Genomic DNA, 14135 nt, shown 5'->3' with positions numbered 1-14135 from the left:
GGGGGGGGGGGGGGGGTAACGATTTAGGAGCGACTCGTGAGTAATAGGACATGTATTATACAAAATAGAGTTGACTTTAAAATTTAAACCCTCGCGTAAACCGACGACGTGTGGTCATTTTCGCCGCGTAACTGTTTTATTTTTCTTTTTCCGCGACGTGAAAGTCGTCCTTTAGAACCACTTTCACGCTATATCTATCCCCTCGTGGATGTTCTGTTCGTTAAGTCGTGTTCGGTTCATTGACAATAGGACCGATAAGGACGCTGTGTCATCGATAACACGCGACTTCTTCGAATAACATCTGTTGTGTTACGTCAAGACCGGTGCATGCATAATTTGCGGAACATATTAAACGCGTTTCCTGGTTTCTTATCTGTCGCACGAACGATCTTGTTCTACGACTCGACGGGTTTTCACAGGACCACAAACTTTTGGGTAGACAGTCTCGTTTGCAGTGACACTGATCGAATACAGGGTCCTTGGGGCGGAAAATTTCGTCTCGAAATTTGCATTGGTACGTTTCATCTGTCCCATCGTGTAGTAATACACGACGGACTAGATTTGTTCGTAAAACGCTCGTATTTCGAGTATATTGGGGCAAAACAAATGACACAAATATGGGGTGCACAGTGTCTTAGGCTGGAATTATTGAAATAATTGAATTCTTCGAATAAAATTTTGCTCAACTATGTCGCAGAGTCGTTTAAAACCATCTAAACTGGAACCTTGCAAATACAAACATTCAAAGTTGTAGGTTACCCGCTGGTAAAAAAATGTAGACTTACTGACCAGTATTATCTTTCTCGGCGGGTTAATGCGACGTAACGTGTATAGGGGATGTTCGGGCAGGATCAGTGTTGGGACTCCGCGTGAGGAAAACAAAACAGATGCGACCCAGGGTACAACGAAAAAAGTGGAGCCGTTCCGAAATGCACGCGATCGATACGTATATATAATTTTACGCACAGGTCGGAGGAAACGAACGCTTTTCAATCGGTCAAAATTTTTATGTTCACTCTGATGTCTACGGTGTATACTATGTATATACAGGGTGTTTCAGCTGACTCGATTACCTCGAATAATGACTTAAGGGTATACTTAATGAAAATTTTGAGGCGAGGAACTTAAATGGCATGAAGGGATACATCTTACAAGGTTCGTGCTTTTCTTGTGGGTGGAGGCATTTCAGAGATTTCAAGGTCACCTAAAGGTAATTCCGTTAAAAAATATCAAGGTGACCTTCAAATCTCTGAAATGCCTCCACCCACAAAAAAACACCTGCCTTAAAGATGTGCTCCTTAATGCCATTTAAATCCCACGGCTAAAAATTTCTATAAAGTATATCCTTCAGTCATAATTCGAGGTGATCAAGTTAACCGAGACACCCTGTATATGTCCACGTATACCTATAAGACGCGTCGTAAGACGCGTCCGACGCACCTGACGGATCTCCGTTCGAACGTCGTACGAAAATTATTTTTCTTTGTGTCACTCATCCGTACCTATTGTTTACTTGTGTTTTCTTTTCTGGGCGTGACAACCGGTCGAGATCCGTACGCCGGATAAAAAAAAAACGGAACTTATTATTCGTTCGAATGGAGCCACGTGGGGGGGGGGGCGCGTAATTCGTATCGACTCGACGGTAAAAAGAGGATTCGTTCACCTCCCCTCTCCTGAAGCGCCCCGCACAAATGAACCGTTAAATCGTTCGACGAACCGTTCGCGAGTGTACACGGGAAGCGATCACGCGTGTCCCGACGAACGTGCATCATCGATTACACACATTGTTTAACGCGATCGACATCGCGGAGTCGGCCACCGGCGGGGCCGTGTGTACCTCCTCCCTCCCCCCCCTCCTCCCCGCCACTGGTATTCGTTGTGTGCACGGGCTTTTGTGTTTACTCTTCCCCACCTGTCCCACGACTGCGTCGAACGTTTCTGCACGGTTTGGGAAACAAACAAACAGAGAATCCGACGTAGGAACGAATTGCATTATCGACGATCTCTGCTGTAACTGGCAATGAATCTTGACGCGAATCTTGCAAGTTAATTGGTTGCAGTTATCGGTGGATTATACCGGTTAAGTTGCGATCCTCTCCCCGTCATCGTACCACTACGAATCATTTACTCCAGTTACGGGCTTGTTCGCTCATTCGTTCTCTCGAAGCGTTTCGCGACAACGGAGGAAAAATATACTGTCGTTGAACCGGATGCGTTGGTGGTATATGTATGTACACTGACGAGCAAACGCGGCTTCCACTAGGGGAAAAAGCAGCGTAGAAGAAAAGTCTTTTACAATTTAAATCGAATGTTAGTTTGGCATAAATTTCAGAAACATCTGAATTCAAATGGTAGAAGGCCCTTTCCCTGTGCCACTTTTTTCTCCTGGTTAACTCTTTCTAGAATAATATTCTCATTTTTCTTTAATCGTCGGACCTGGTCCCATATTTTTGGCGGTCAGTTTTATGAGTTATACGAGGCAGTGACGAATCGTATCGACGTACGATCCTATTTTTCGATCAGCGATATCGCATCGGCGCGCGCGTTATGGAATCCCTGGCTTCTTGCCACCATCCCGAACTATTTGCTTAGGCGTGTCTCTTGCCCCGGACAGTTTAGACTGGTAAACGCTCCTCCGGCAATCAGCCACCCGCTCCCGCGTGGTCGGAGTTCCACGCGTTTGGTATTGCGTGGGTTTCCATACAGTATGTACACCCATGAACAAACTCTGCTTCCACTAGGTTAGGGAAAGGACTTTCTACCACTTGGTATTAGGAATTATTGAAATTTTGTACGGGCGTGATACCAGCCTCCACTTCGTGTCGTGCGTTCGTTTTCTCAAATGATCGCGTTGTACGCGTGTGTATGTCGATTAACGTCTTCTAGAAAGATAATTGTTTACAATTGTTATACAAGGTGTAACAAAAATGTTGGAGGACCCGGAAATGGGAGACTTATGAGGTGATTTGAAATAATATTTTCCTTAAGAGTACGTCCAATATTCCACCGTTTTATTTGAGATTTTCCCGCGCGTTGAGTCTTCGAGAACAGTCAAAACTACGTTCCTTCGAACGAAGAGATTTCTTACTCGGGGGTTCTCGCTTTGTGGAGACAGCTAAATCGCGTAAAGTTTACGCACGAATGGGAATCGAACTTACCCCCGCGTCTTTGAACTTCTATAAGTTTATACTAGGTTCCCAGACGCCATTAACGGATTACAATGTTAATGGAATTCGATCGGAATCGACGCCGATGTCGGTTCACCCTTCGCCCCGACGATAAAGTATCGCGTTACACAGGATCTATCCCACGTAATCCATCTCGTTTCCCTCTTTTCCACGTTTCTCGTTAACGAACGCACGGCCCAGCCGGTTTTCTCGCCGATTATTCGCAGCTATCTGCGATTTATTGTTCACGAAAATTCCATCGAGTTGATACGTATTACCTGAATGAAACTGTTCCTGGGTTTTCGACTGTCCGACTGTAAAAACAGTGTCGTTGCCCTTATTAATTTAATAGTATTTAATTAAGAATTTGATATACAGTGTTTACTTTTATATCTATATACACACACAGTTTTTTAACATTTCTCAAAAGGAAGGTCTGGCTTGATCTACACGATTATTGTCCAGGCGTTATCCCCACCACTAGGGGGAGGGGGGAAGACTGTAGAACCTGTCAATACTGTCGATCAAACCTGTATTATACGATTAACAATTCAAATTTTATGCAATTTAATTTCAATAAAGTGTTTATTCATTCATTCATCATTTATTAATTAATTAATTTATTTATGTAATTAATGGGCAATAATCCATTTGGTATACATGTACAGGACGGGAAATAAAATTACAAAATTATACGGTAAGGAAAAGAGAAGGAAAGAAAGCGAGAGCAGTTATCAATTAGCAGTATTGTTATTGTTCACTGCTGCAGGATACGCGAAGTCGGTGGTCGTACGTGTCCGCGTGCCCACGCGTCAACCGAGAGACATGCATTAGAGTAGAGCATACTCGAGGACCGTTCAGGAGAGGCTGCTCGAAAATAGAGAACATCCGTTTATTTCCGTCGGTGTTGTTTCAAGGTGAAAGGCCCACTGCTCTGCGTTCATATATTCCATCCTCCCTTTCCTGAATCACGTGCACTTTGGGGCTCGCATTCCCGCCACCGATCCAGAGCATTCGTCAATTGACAAAGAAATGGGGGAAAACCGAAGATCTGAACTGGTCTTCATTTTTCTGTCGCGCTTGATTCGCAACAGGGTTGCAATTTGGAGTTCTCCAACATTTTTTTTACACCCTGTCGTGTTAAATATCGCTATAAAATATCGATCTTTGAATTGAAAAGTATCGATGTTCGAAATGTCCATACTGAATCGCTCATTACTAGCGTATGAGGATCGAATTTCAACATCGCATCAACGCGTCGTTTACCTTAACGTTTAAGGCCACGTGTTTTCAATTCCCAAACCCCCCCCCCCCCCCCCCACCACCGTATTTTCATTGCACGCGTACACGCCCCGCCCGTTGGTCCGTTGCGCAACGAGGGTGCAAATAAACGCGCCTTTCCCAGCGGTAAATACGGGCGGGACGAGTCCTCGTTCCTGATAATGTTACGCGTTACTGTTTCGTAATAAGCCTATCTCGAAACCACGATTTTCCGTTCTACGAACGCCTCGTTCGACACAGATTTTCAGTTAACCCTTCGTGGGCAATTTGGGTCATCGACGATCCAAGTGAAATTACATTGTTCCAGGATTTTCCATCGAATTGTTATTTTTATTGAAAAAATTTTGAAACGTTTGATGGAACGAACGATTGTATAATGTAATAGAGGCTTCGGTCTAGTATATTCGAATTTTTTCAGATTTTTCGAAAGCGTATAAAACAGTAACAAAAATTAGGCAAAGATTTGGCGAACCAATCAGAACTGCCTGGTTGAATCTACTTTTTTTTTTTCTGGTTAATAGAACAATTTTCTCAATTGTAGTGTCTTTAGTGCGCGCCAAATTCAAAGCCGTGTGCTTGATACCATTCTTTTGTGGATTCTACATTGTTACTTTGTTTAATCACGGTTCATTAATAATCCCCTGAACGTGGACGCAGGTATTTGGAAAGTGCCACGCCGGCAGGCGGGGCGGAGGGGGGGGAGGAACGTCGTCGAAATTTATGCGGGAGCACGCGCGACGCGTCTTACGAGCTACTCTTGCGGAATGAAAATATTATCGGTGGCCCGTTATTTCCGTTCCCGGCTCATTTTCCGTTTTACCAACTGGGTTAGGGAACGCACAGTCGGCGGTGAAACAATTATTGTATTTTACCAAATTGTGGTGGCCTTTTTTTTTTTAACGGTGGGAGGGAGGCCCCTACGTCACTTTTTCCCCTACTGGAAGCCGAGTTTGCTCGTGGGTGTACGTACGAAGGGGAAGTACCTCGCGCGGCAATATAGTTAGAGTCCACTCTATTCGGACGAGACAGCTGGTATAATTACGATCGAACTTCACTTACAGGTAAGTTCGTTTAATTGTTAATTATGCTTCGCTGTCCCGTCCTCTAGATCGATAATTGTAAGTTGATAAGTGATCTTGTGCTGTTTACTCTCTGGCGGCGGGGGGCATCGTGAAATTATATATTTTCACGGCGACTTCTACTGTTCGTCCGTGTACGGGCAAATACTCGTGTACGTACGTGGGCTCGGACGCGAATTGAATTCCGAATGTAGCCGACGTTCTCCTTGACCCACTGATTAAGTCACCGCTCCATGGTTTCGGCGTAAGTGCTCACTCATGGATTTACCCTCGTGAGTAAACGCAGTTTCACCCTGGGAGAAGTAGATACACGTAAAATCAGTGTTCCATAACATATTTTTAGTCGTTCCTTCACCCCTCCTTGTACTCAATGGTGTGTGTAGTGGATGATCTACCTATCGCGTGTAATTAGTGGAACACAGTATCTTTATAAATAGCTGCAGAATAAAGAAAATAAATTTTTGGGCTCTGGTGCATCTCTGCCTAACTACTACTGGTGAGATAGACAGCTTTTATAATTGTTATATTCCTACGTTAAATTAATCTGTAACAATTATTTTCACCGAGAAAATTGTTTTATTAACCAAATAAAGTTGCGTATATTAACACTAATCATACCAAGACTTAATATATACCTATTTCTACCATAGCGGGTCAAATGACCCGACTTTATGTTTCATGCTTGAATGTATGAAATATGGATGTTAGGAAGGAAATAAAAATATAAATTAAATTTATTATAATTAAACAAAATAGTATGTTGAGCATTTCTATTACAAAAGCAAAAAATAAAAATTTTTAATTCATAGTTCAACGCATTTTTTACATATAAGTGTTTCCATTGTACATTTTCCGCAAACATATTTTTTACATTTAGAGCAAATTTTGTTGGTTTTATTTTCTTTACAGTATCCTATTTGACATCTCATACGTTTATAAGCATCTGTAGTAGACTTAGGCAACGATCCTTTCGTATTTGTTTATTGTTTTGGTGTTCACGGGCTTCTCGAAAATCGGCGCCAAGTTCTTCTGCTAGCTTGAGTAAAAAATCTTGTCTCGAGATATTTTCTCCTGTCGTTTGCTTGTACAAAATCCAGGCATTTATGCCAGCTAAATCAAGGATATTGAAAAAAACTTGGAGAGGCCATCTGCAAGACTTAGATTTTGTAGTAAATTTCCTCGCCATTTGATCGGTCATGTCTACAGTTCAGGTTTACGTTAACAGTTCAGATTGTTTAAACACAGTTGTTTAAACAGTTTCAGGTAAACGTTTATCATTGTTTTCTACTTTAACGAATTTATGTTTAGAACTAAGTAAAAGTACTTTTTTTGTTGGCTTACTTTTATAGATTGTAAGAGTACAATTATCTGTTGTAAAAATTTTCGATGAAAATCACACAACTTGTACTGTCTTGTTTGCTTCGACATTTTTTCTGGGTAAAAAATGATCTGTATTACTATAGCTATCAAAATAAAATATAAGCTAGGTACTTACCAAGACTTTCAATTTTTGCCACTTTTTCTTACACTAAAAAGCTATTTTCAATCTAAAATTTGATATTTTCTTGAAATTATTCTGAGCTATTTTCGTTGAACTACTTTACGCAACAGTCTTTGGAAGAATGTGCAACTTACTGACTACAAATATGACTAGATAATCTCATAAAACAAAAAAATTCTCTCCGGGTCAAATGACCCGTTGTGGTAGATATCGGTATACAACAAGGATTACTCAGAATAAACAAAACAAAACAAAAAAAAAAACTTTTTATAACTGTACATTAATTACTTAGAAAAAGTCATGAAGTCAAATGTGCAAACGCAATAAAATTATACGTGCATTTTCAATGCAAAAGTTCAAAATGGGTCATTTGACCCGTTATGGTATGTTTAGTGTTAATAATAATAATATTATAATTTATTGTAGTTAATGAACTAGTATCATTAACTAGTTCAATTCAGGTGGATCAAATTCTCACGTTAAACGATCTTCCAGGGGCGTTGTCGTGTACACGAAGATTTTCTCGAACGAAAAAAGAAGGGGGAACACGTATTTGTTTATTGTCTTATATACGGTCCCATGATTGGGTCATTGGTGACCAACGATATTGATAATACAGAAACGTCTCGATTATTGTCCCGAACTCGGGTTCGCGCCGGTACAATTATAGGGAGAAATGCTTCAGACCCTCGTAAATTCGTTTTTTGCCCGAAGCCGAACCGAGAGACAAGATCGATGGGAATGGATGGACCAGTGGACGTTCTGTGTCGCGCGACGCAATTGCTGAAGAGGATACATCTGTGAAGCGATTGTAATTAGGGACGAACGTTGATTCGTCTACAGACACACGATACGTATGGTTCCGTCGCCGTCTTCCGACAATTTGTCCCGTTCCCAGTTCATCTTCGATAAACGTCGCGGAACTGCGGGCTTTCAACGATCGCGCCAAGAGACGCGACGTGAATGGCGCAATTGCTCTATTACGCCGCCGATACTCGAGTGCCACACACGCGACGTACAACCTGTATGCATCTTCTGAGGTGCCGATTGACTATCAGCTGTCCACCACTTTGGCAAATCTATCAAAGGTGTGCTAGCTTGTCTTTCGTGACATCTTCTCTTTTCTCCAGAGGACTCGATGCGTTTATGTCAGTGCCCCTCCTCCCCCCCCCCCCATTGAATATTTTCGGGTGCAATTACCGAATCATTGACGTTCGTCGCCTTATCAACAACAGTTAATTTTTTATCGTATTTTACGGAACCCTATAGGCTATAAATGTATAAAATCCGCAGTCTACTTATAATTTCATAACATGTTAAAATTGTCGTTTTTACGTTGAATCTTATTTGGTCACGATTAAATTTAATTAAAAAGTTTTGTGTTAATCTAATCTGTCATATTAAGAGTATTCAGATTGCTCAATAACCGTGAATATTTTAGTTATCCACACGAGTGTTAACTATGTGTAGAATAATATTTTCTTCTTTCTTTAATTACATTATCAGACCTGAAACCACACTTTTGGCCGTTAGTGTATGCGTTATACAGATTCCTCTCGATTATCGTCTGGCTTGTTCTACACGATTATTGTCCAGGCGTTATCCTCACCACTAGATAGGGAGGGCGTGGAACCTGTCAAGAGCATACTTACGTAAATAAAAAAACGAATTTACGAGGGTCTGAAACATTTCTCTCTATAAAATTATTGTCCCGGCATCGACCCAACTTCGGGACAATAATCGAGAGGAGTCTGTACATGGCAGCGACGTGTTATCCAAAAGAATCGAATCGAAATCGGAACATCCCTTAGTAATCACGTCGATTTTGCAGGAATATATCACGATTCCATGGAAAGGTTAAATAACAAATCGGGAAATTTATTGTCCAGGCTGAGACGAGGCGTGAGAGAAAGGGAAAAAAAGTGGAATATCCTCCATCCATATAACGCGTCGTCCATTGTTACCACTCGTATCTTTCCTCGACGAATGGCGGACGCCTATGGGAAAGCTATTGTTTCCTCGTCGAGACGAAATTCTCTCTCTCTCTCTCTCTCTGTCCCTGCGAACGGACGGAACGAACGGCGGGCTGAACCTTGTGAAAGTTAAATCGAGCTGCGTACTAGGTATATACAGGGTGTTAATTTTAATTCGAGCACCTAAATTATTTCCGGTGCTATTGAAAGTAAGAAAAAATGACTAAATAGGATGTACATGGTCTTTTTTTTTTGGCCAATTTCTTCACTTTCATATCGTAATAAAAGGTTGCAAAAGATCTGAGAATAATATATTGTCGTAATCGTCGTTATAAGATTGTACTGAGAAATCATTTCGACTTGCTTGGTAGTTCTGGTGTTAAATATTAGCGGAAATAATTCCTGTGCTCGAGTTAAAATTAACACCCTGTATACATGCGCTACAAAGTGTGGGATTTATCAAAGCGACGCCAGGAAAGAATGCTCTCGCTAATGGAACCGCACCGATCCCAGTATTAAAATACGCGCAACTTTTGTAACTTTTAAAAACTCGCCGCGGAACAAAAGGGTTTCAACGAAACGAACGGGTTGGTCGGTGAATTTTCTTGAGTTCGACTCTTCAGCAGCCTCCCCCTCCTCCCACGCGGTAGCCACTTCGTTTACGTCGGGATTAAACGAATGGGACGCGAAAGGTGGTCCTCGTTCGAAAGTGCAACCGTCATTCGCGTGCACGACTCACGTTTAAACGTGAGTCGTCCCCGACGTTCCCTGCGTTTCTTTGGCACGCGGTTTTTCGCGAGTCAATAAAGCCACGACCTATTGATCCGAAAGCTTCGCCTTCTCTTTCTCTTTCTCTCGGTCCGAGCTGCTATCTCGATGTCGGAGGCGAGTTGCCGGCGACGTGGTAGGCAGAAGGACAGACACACCTTCATCCGTCAGTAGTCGGAAAATCCGTGAAAAGTTCGCGAATGTCGTTGAATTCCAGGACGACAATGATTGCATGGCTTAAAATGTTACGGGATAGAGTATGTGTCCCAATTACGAAGGCTTTGTAAGCCAGTTTACGAAATCGTGTAATGATTTAAAAATACTGCTACGTGAATTTCGTATTCTGGAAAATCAATATCTGTTACTGAACAATTCCTTTTAATGAGGGAAGTTTTTTTTAAATAAATTTAATCGTTGTAATGTATTTAATTGAATAAATACAGATTGATTTTCTCTGTATTACGGAGCCCTTTCAGTAGTTGCGGATGCATTTCGGTGGTTCTAGTTTCGGAGCCTGTCCACGTTTCGATGCCCCGTATTACGGTGTCTTTGAATATCGGTCTTGATCGAACGTTTTTGACTTGTGGTGAATCATTTGATACGGAAAAAAGAAAATTATCTTTTTTAATTACATTGAAGCTTTTGAAGATATAATATGCATTTTATTGATTTATACGAAATAGGTCGGTAAATATTTCTTAAGGTTCTGGACAAGAAATTCTATGAAATCGTCGAAAGCATAATGCATATATATTTTAATAAATACTTATAACTAGACTGCGGATTTTTATGCGAAATAAAAGTTTCTAAAGTAATTTATGAAGACAGGAGCAATCGTAGAAATTTATTTTCCCTCGTAAGTATCTTATTGAGTTCAGAATAAAATAGAAAACTCGTTGGATCCGATGAAAGTTTTGTATTTTTTATTTTATTTCAGAGAACCGTATAGGCTATAAATGCATAAAATCCGCGATCTACTTATAACATTATAACATGTTAAAATTGTCGTATTTACGTTGAATCTTATTTGGTAACGATTAAATTTAATGAACAAATTTTGCGTTAATCTAATCTGTCAGATTAAGAGTATTCAGATTGCTCAACAACCGTGAATATTTTTGTTGCCCACGCTCTGTCTAGAATAATATTTTTCTCTTTCTTTAATTATCAGACCTGAACCCATACTTTTGGCCATTAGTGTATGCGTTATACAGACTCCTCTCGATTATCGTCTGGCTTCTTTTACACGATTATTGTCCTGGATCCAAGTTCCGGACAATAATCACGAAGACTCTGTACCATGTACTATCCTCCACGATTGCCTAGTTTCCGTAAAAACTACCCCGTTCTCATAATTTCCCTCGATTTTTCTCGACCATCTGTGTGCACGGTACCGGAGCACGTCTCATTGTTCTTCGCCGAAACAATGTCATCCGTTGATACTTCGGGCAGAATACCAGGGGACAATTGAAAGTGTGTTCGTAGCTTCGTCGAGCTTGGAGCATCGCGTTTGGATTTCAGTATTTTTATGTCGGAACGTATAGCATCAACGAGAATTTTTATGATCTTTTCGGGGGTTGTTAACGACCGTGGTGCACCGCAGAAGAAACGCTTCACCGATTTAATGTATCCCTCGAAGACTTCTCGAGGGAGAACCTTGTATACTCTGTGTGTTCTTCTTGCACCGTTGCAGACGATATACATAAGTGGTATTATCAGGCTACGAGCCGACTTCTCTGCCGGCTTATTTTTTTTTTTTTTCGGGATTACACGACCCCCACCCCCGTTTCGGTTTAGCATACAAACGCCAGGGACGTTTTCTTCTTTTTATTCCGGCCCCACTTTAATGCACATCGCGCGATACGTGCCGTGTACCTGCGTACACCACTCGTGTTATCTGGGTCAGCAGCTTGCGGCTGTAATTGGCAGCCGGCTAATTCCCTTACAATTAGTTCGTTGACAACACCGAAGATTGTCTCGCGTAGATACAACGGACACGCACGTATACTTGTTCGATTTTCGTCGTCGTGGTTCAAAGGACACGCCGTCAATGCCCCTGGTTGGGGCAGAATCGTCTGAGAATCAGGTACCACAATTATTCTCTGGATGTAATTTTACTGAAAGGCAGTTCCACTGTAATTACCATTCGGCCTGGAAGGACGGATACTCTAAAGATGTTCGTGTGAAAAATGACTGGCATTTAATTTCGTACTCCCGAAAATCGAGAATAGATTTCGGGCCTCTTCACTACGACAAATTATCGCGTCCCTTGAAAATTGCCCTCGTACGAATTAGTTGACGTACAGATCAAAGTAGGTTAATTGCCGGGTTCTTGTTTCGTCGGTGCTCTTACGAGAATCGTCGTCCCGTGTGAACACAATCGGAGCCGTTTTGCAGACGCGTGAAAATTGTGAAACTGACTGTTAAATTGTCCGGATCGTTAAACCTGCGTCTACAATATATAACATAACAAGTTATATAGCAAAGTTATAAAACTTGTTAGAAAAACAGAATGAAAAATGTTATATAACGTGATGTTACATAACATTTTTCGTGTTATATAGCAAGTTATATATTATCCATCTAGTGTGACGCCATTATCAATAATGAAACGCGAAATGTTATACAAACTTGTTACAAACTTTTCTGAAAGGTATAGTCTTGTAAGAAGTTATAAAAACATGTTGTATACTAAGGTTATACAACACTTTGTTATACAACACTGTTTTGCTATATAACACTGTTTTGCTATATAATGTCGACGCAGCTGAAGGGAGCCGTTCGATCACGTGGAATAATCAGCAGTGTCAGAAGCTTGCCGCTAAAGGAGCTTCATCGAATCATGGAATTAATCCCCTAGGCGAGAACCAGTGTTCTCCAAGTTGCGGTACGACGCGTGCAATTGTCTCGATGGTACCCTGAGATTCTATGGGCTCTGTGCGCTTCAAGAAGTTTGCGCGCGCTCTCGTAGGCGGGGTTGACAAGCTTTTAATCGAGGCGAACGACACTTCACGCCAAGATCGCCTAGTTCTCATGCATGCTTAACCTCGCCGCGAACGTCAATACCTACGAGTGGTTCGTTGTCGTTTCCATAAAACTTGTTGTTCGTAAAGAATCAGAAGCTTAACCATACCATACAGCGAGTCCTCGATGAGTGTTCGAAGATCCCTCGTCACTGACAAGAATGGCGACAGCAGCATTTTGTTAACGAAATTTTACGGAAGACCGTATTTATATCGTGGTTATAGAAACTGGTTAGACGGCACTTAAGGCACAGTGGTACAAGATCCACACCACTCGAATTATGTAGGCCAACGAGGCTTGCAGAGTAACCGGCACCGAGCGGTCGAGCCTCTTACTTCGCTGACAGGGCTGAACCTCATCCCTCGTGTATTGTACAATCTATTTCCTTGGAGACTGCTGACACTTGCAAAAGAAGCGAAACGTCAGAAATCGGCGAACCTTTTCACGCAGTCGTGGTTACGTGAAATCGCGGGCGTGATTGCTTTGGTCAGGATCTTTGGTACCATTACGACCGTATGAATTTGTTCCTATCAAGCTAGCGAGACGATCCTGATTAGAGATAATGTGAAAAATCACTAAATGTCATTTGTCATTAGACTGCGGATGTTTATGCGATTATAGCATTTTTTAATACTACAAGTATACACAGCGTGAAGGCAGCTTAAGGGGACTTTCCCATTCAAAATTGAAAAAGAACAGACACTTTTTTAATATTTCTTTATAAAAAGAACTATTATATTTAGAAACATAATTCCTTTTGGACGCTATTATATATGTTATTAAGAACATAAAGAAATTTTTTCTAGCACTTTTAGTTCACCACGAACGCTGTAGAGGGCGTCTTCCAAAAAGCCACGTTTTAATCGGTGCGACACTTTGCAGACGTCCTGTAAAAAATTAAGTAAAAATTCAAACGGGATTCTATTCGTGAGACTTAAAACTAGACAATAAACCTCTAAAAGTTCATAAAACTACCCCCCCCTTTTTTTATACAGGGGTGAATTGCCCCCAAAAAAGAGTGATTTTTCGAATTTTTCGGAAAAATATGTATGAAACGATAAAAAATACAAAAAATAAAATATTTTACAGATTTCTTGTCTAGTTTTAGTTAAAACGTGGCTTTTCGGAAGACGCCCTCTACAGTGGTCGTGGTGAATATAATAGCGTCCAAAAGGAATTATGTTTCTAAATATAATAGTTTTCTTATAAAGAAATATTAAAAAAAGTGTCTTTTTTTTCAATTTTGAATGGGAAAGTCCCCTTAAGTGTAACGGTAGAAGACAGTTTACGGTCGCGACAGGTCGGTTTCGATTTCTCTCGCGTCGAAAGCTCGGTCAGTCGT

General features: G+C 41.2%; 1 protein-coding gene across 1 annotated transcript in view; it reads left to right on the top strand.

Moving 5' to 3' along the window:
* LOC107188686 (protein phosphatase PP2A 55 kDa regulatory subunit) overlaps positions 1–14135 on the top strand; it is a 29270-nt gene that overhangs the window by 850 nt on the left and 14285 nt on the right. The window lies entirely within an intron of this gene.

This window comes from Dufourea novaeangliae, unplaced genomic scaffold (genome assembly GCF_001272555.1).
Source record: "Dufourea novaeangliae isolate 0120121106 unplaced genomic scaffold, ASM127255v1 scaffold139, whole genome shotgun sequence".
Taxonomy (NCBI): domain Eukaryota; kingdom Metazoa; phylum Arthropoda; class Insecta; order Hymenoptera; family Halictidae; genus Dufourea; species Dufourea novaeangliae.
Note: the sequence above shows the minus strand (reverse complement) of the source record. Positions and strands in the feature narration are given on the sequence as shown.